Here is a 6,000-nt window from a genome sequence, read left to right as displayed (position 1 = left end):
TGCCATGGGTTCGAGACTGGCCTACGACTGCCGCCTCCAACACTAAGTTTTTCAGTGGACTTGGTGCCACAGCCTACCGACCTACCATCCGTGCCTGCTGCCGGCACCACTATAGTGGGACTTAGCGCCTCAGTGACAGTCGCCGCCTAGCTCCTGCCAGAGGGCAGCAACTCGAAGTCCGCACACTGCTATCTCCATGAGCTGCTGCTGTAAACGCGTGCAGAACTAACGGCCGCCAGGGTTCCAAGTCGGCGAAGGGGAGCAGGACGCCGCTAAGATCAAGACCATGGCTTCCAGATACCGTCGGTCGGCCACAGCATTTCCGGCAGTATTGCAGGCTGCCTACCCAGCCTCCAGTGTGGAAGCCGGCGCCCAGACCTCAGTGTGAGGCGTGTTTACCTCACTGAGCCGTGACGAGCCATGGGTTGGCAGAATTGAATAAAAGTCTTATTTACTATCAATAGTGGTTCTACTGTGCCTACTGGCCTGTCAACACCACTTACCCGCCCTCCACTAACTGCACCTTTCAAAGCTATTCAAATGGCTCTGAGCACAATGAGACTTAACTCCTGAGGTTATCAGTCCCCTAGAACTTCGAACTACTTAAACCTAACTAACCTAAGGACATCACACACATCCATGCCGAAGGCAGGATTTGAACCTGCGACCGTAGCAGTCGCGCGGTTGCGGACTGAAGCGCCTAGAACCTCTCGGCCACTTCGGCCGTCTTCAAAGCTATCGCCCGCATCTCGTGGTCGTGCGGTAGCGTTCTCGCTTCCCACGCCCGGGTTCCCGGGTTCGATTCCCGGCGGGGTCAGGGATTTTCTCTGCCTCGTGATGGCTGGGTGTTGTGTGATGTCCTTAGGTTAGTTAGGTTTAAGTAGTTCTAAGTTCTAGGGGACTGATGACCATAGATGTTAAGTCCCATAGTGCTCAGAGCCATCTGAACCAATCAAAGCTATCAACAGTTAATATGTACTGAACCGCTGCAGGCACAAGAAAAAAGCGGTCCAAGTAAAAAACGAAACATTTTGATGAGTAAGTACCTGAAATAAAAATCTCATCGTTGCACTAAGTTTTTGTCCACTGAAGCCGTCCGTAGTGGCCAAGCGGTTCTAGGCGCTTTAGTCCGGAACTACTCTGCTGCTCCGGTTGCAGGTTCGAATCCTGCCTTGGGCATGGATGTGTGTGATGTCTTTAGGTTAGTTAGGTTTAGTAGTTCTAAGTCTAAGGGACTGATGACCTCAGATGTTAAGTTCCATAGTGAGTAGAGCCATTTGAACCATTTTGTCCACTGAACCAGCGTCAGACAAGCTGGTATAGAAAGAGGAAAATTTTTGAAGTTACGTGAGAGGAAACACCATTTACGTTAGGCGTAGGAAAAGCGACATTTCAACAAGTAGTCACCTCATCGCCAAACCTGGTGTGCCCATAGTAGCACACACTCAACTGACTGTTTCAGGTCGTATTCAATTAGCATTTATTCTCATTCCACGCAAAAATGGAAAAATATGGACACACTTGATCGACATGGACTAAGTGTGTCGACTGTATTTAACCACAAAATAGTGATTTTTAAACAGTTAAGTTTGTTTAATTTCTGTCTGTGACGGCCCTTGCAAGATTATAAATTTCACTGAAGAAATAATGATAATGGGAGTCACTTAAACAGTTTATCGTAGTGATAATAAGTCTGGCGTTCGATCAGCACTGATCTCTATCGTGCAAATGTGATGAAGTTAAGGTCCATTGGACAGTATAAAGGTGGCAACTACCGGCCTCTGTGACCGAGCTTCTGTAGTCGCTTGAGTCTGGAACCGTGCGACCGCTACGGTCGCAGGTTCGAATCCTGACTCTGGCATGGATGTGTGTGATGTCCTTAGGTTAGTTAGGTTTAAGTAGTTCTAAGTTCTAGGGGACTGATGACCTCAGATGTTAAGTCCCATAGTGCTCAGAGCCACTTAAACCATTTTTTTGGTAGCAACTATTGAACATAGTTTACAGTCCAAATTGCACACAGAAACATTCCTTTTGGAATACAGAGTCCACAGGAGACTGTGTTGGAGCAGACGAATTTCCTTGGGGGACAGCTGGCTGCCCGTCTGCGGTGCGGTATCCTCCAGATCAGGCTGATCTGTACATCTTGGTGGTCGCTCTGCCCTGGAATTGCTTACAGTGGTGCAGTGAACTGAACTGGCGGAGGGCGGCCGGGTGCCATTCTAAATCGACGCAGTGTGATATCTGCTCGGTGCCTAGATGGCACATGATTTGGTGAGGCAGAGTAGTACTTTCGGCTGTGGCGCTGTTGTCTGGGTTGTTCATGGCTCTGGTTTCTACGCTTCTGCCTCTTGTGGTGGAGCTGGCGCCGTATGTTACCGTGGTGCTGGCTGGAGTTCTACTTCAAAACAGAGCAGCGTGTTTTGCACGTAATGCAGCTTATTATGGTTGATACTCAGTGTCCGCCTTACTGTTACCATGCAGGTGTGCCAAGGGAGTATAAGGGAATATCTCCTGCGGAGCCGGAGCGCGGACACTTGTTGACCATTCCTGATATGCGGGTAGCCATGATCACAGGCGAAGGCGTTCGATTCACCAGAGCTCCTAATCGGAGGGCATATAATGTAGGACAGTATAGCAATAGCAACTGATGAAATATAAGATATATGGTTTACCTTTAGGCTCTGTATTAAGAGTCCAGAAAACTTAGCAAAAAAACTGTCCAACGTAGTGGCACCGTGAAAGCAAGTGTCAATATGCTTTGCGGATATCAAAGAACGCAATTTCTGCTGTTTTGGGATGAATAATTGCCTCTGCGACATGGATTTCTCCTAGCGAGACTTTTTGATTCAAGTGAAAAGATGGAGAATTAAATGAGAATATAATTACATAAGGCATAGCAGAAAAAGCAAATGATAGGGATATATTATATGAGAAGTAAGACGACATAAGGTGCCACTGACAAATGAGGCGTCAGAAGCAGTGCCTAGCGAGTCCAGAAGACTTTCTTCAAAGAAAGAGCTATACTGATTTTTAATAAATGATAATTGATTGAAACCCTCAGTTGCCAACACGTGTTGTTGATTTACCTCGATGGGGACAGCTGAAAATATATTGATATATATATTTATATGTACTGATTTTTAATACTAAGACGGAATGAATAAATACGCTTCTGAAACTATAGCTTTGGGTGTCATAAATTCAACAAATTAAAACGTAGACCTTGAACATGTCAGTAAAGAAGAAAATTGAACCATTGGAAATTAACATTTGCTAAAATACGTTGCCGTACTCACATATGAACCCATTGCGTGAAACAGTTCTTATTCCTCGCTGTGTACGGCTGTTCTATTGACTGGTTCCAAACGTGGATTATAGTCTTTGGAAAATGCCCAGTGTGACTCAGAACGTCTCGCTTGTAGGAATCTACTTCCCAGAGACCAATGATAAATGCGGAAGTTGCGTTCTTTGACATCGGAGAAGCATGCTTACCCTGATACTACGCTGGATAGGTCTCGGGAAAATGAGTTTGGCGTAAACTAATCTCTCTGGCCACATTACTTAGGGCATGCATGTACATTATATTTCTATAATCTTCATCATTTCTGGCGCACAGTACAGGTAAAAGTGCGAAATAAATATGTAATAGAAAGGGTTGGTTATAAAACAGTTTGTGGAGGACCCTTAGCAGAAGAAGAGAGAGGATGGGATACGTATTACGGCATCCATCAGTTGTTTGCTCGATACTTGACAGTATAGTGCTCGGTAGAGAAGAAGACCAAAGAAAACATGTTAAAAAGGAGGAGGATATTCGTGTTTAACGTCCCGTAGGCAACGGGATCATTAGAGACGGAGCACAAGCTCGGATTAGGGAAGTATGGGGAAGGAAGTCGGCCTTGCCCCTTCAAAGGAACCATCCCGGCATTTGCCTGGAGTGAACTAGGGAAATCACGGAAAACCTAAATCAGGATGGCCGGATGTTAAAAAGATCTTGCGGATGATGAATATAGCATACAGGTCGGTTATAAAAAGTCTGGAAAGCCCGTAAGGGTGTTGCAGCGTAGGTTGTGTTGAGATACGTTGAGCTGTTTCCGAGTTAATTAGCACTGAAGTTAGCCAAACCAGCCGTTGCGCGCGCAAATTCAAGCATCCTGCCAGATACAGTTAGTGTCAGTAGTTCTCACAGTGTAGATGATATCGGATAAGACTACTCAGCCTTTGGCTCAGTTTCGATCCTTACTACCGCCCAATGTTCAATATTTGTATCCCTCTCTTGTTCGTTTTTAGGAAACCAAACGAAGAACACGCTTGCTGACGCCGTCTCTGGCATGTGGCTTGAATTTGCGCGCGCAAATACCTGATTGGCTCACTTCAATGCTAATTAGTTAGGAAACTGCGCAACGTATAGCTGTTCTTCTTAACAATTGTTTCTCAGCGCAGTCTACCCTGCATTACCGGTAAAAAGCTTTTCAGACTGTTTCTGACTACCCTGTATACGCAGAGATGAAAAGAGTAGCACAAGGTAGGAATACAAGGACGAGGGGTTAAAACTAGTCCAAAGACTGACGTTTAAAAATATATTACTTATGATACTAAACAACTGTCCAAAAAGGAGCAATAAAATAAACATTACATGTCCAAAATTGAGGTCTCTAGTACTGCAACACGCAACCATTGCCTAACCGTGCCTTAGGCTCGAATTAAAGAGGATTTAATACTGTCATTGTGGAATGGTATTCCTAACAGATTCTTCACGAGACCAAAGATGTGTTATGATGACGAGATGATTTCACAAGGGAACCGCCATAATATGGAAAGATGTAAGATGAGTTGACGTTTCAGAGATGAAACAGTGTCTGAGGAACGTAACTATTGAAAGCATTGCCTTCAACACAGGGATGAGTGTTGACTTGTTGGAATCCAGCTCAATGAATTCATTGAAAGAACTGTAACACTTGTGGCTGCATACCTGTCCTACAGGAGCGAGCACTGTCATGAGAATTCTCAAGTTCGACATACCACAGTCACCCATGAAACCCAACTGCGTCCCACATGATTAACGGGAGGTTGTCTCAACAACTCGTGTAGATAGCGTTGGTGACTCGAGCGTCCTTGGTCGAAACTATTGTCCGTAGTGCAGCGAAACTCGACCGATAAAAAAAGCTATCCGAGTTCACGTTCACACTGTATTCGGAGGCTGTTTTAGTCTGATTTCAGCGGTATTCTGTGCCCAGTATATGCCATGGAGATTTTTCAGCGCAGATGATGATGCAATTCGAGAAATTCTGTAATATTGTAATACACACGAGATGATACGTACAGTATGTTATTGCTATAGAAACGCTAATATTGTATTCCGCTATCTGCTGATGTCTGCACAACTCGTCCGAATCGTCTCACCCCGCAGATCCCATACATGTACAACTGTAGTAGTGTTACGACTCACTTAAAGTGTCACATGGCCCACCAGACCCATCACTGAAAAAACTATTCGCTCCACATCAAAAACAGTGGTATGAGCGGGTACTGCCTTCTGGCCTCAAGGACGGATGAAGAAGTTCGGCGCTATAGCGGATATAAACATCGCCATCTGCTGTATTATTGTTTTAGTGAATATAATTTTCACGCTAGCTTCATGGTGGTGTAGCTCCACAAATAACAGTATAACAATAAGACCAATAATGAATATTTTGTTGCTTTATAACATTGTTGATTTCCTCCTTGCTGAATAACAGAATTCTTCATCAGCTAATGACAAAATATTATATGAACTTAGTAGTGTTCAACTTGTGTGTGGTCTATTACATGCGTCTGAGAAAGAATACAAATGATCTGGTATTCAATATAAGGTCTGTGTCTGCTATTACTGTTGTAGTTATTAATTGCCATGGTTACCAGAAGTATTCAGAGTTGCGTGGCTCCGGCAGTACTGCAGGCAGAATCACGCAAAGCTGTCCGTCCGTAACTTCAGTCTGTAACATTCAAAACGAATACTGCACG

Source organism: Schistocerca gregaria, chromosome 2 (assembly GCF_023897955.1).
Source record: "Schistocerca gregaria isolate iqSchGreg1 chromosome 2, iqSchGreg1.2, whole genome shotgun sequence".
Lineage (NCBI taxonomy): Eukaryota > Metazoa > Arthropoda > Insecta > Orthoptera > Acrididae > Schistocerca > Schistocerca gregaria.
Note: the sequence above shows the minus strand (reverse complement) of the source record.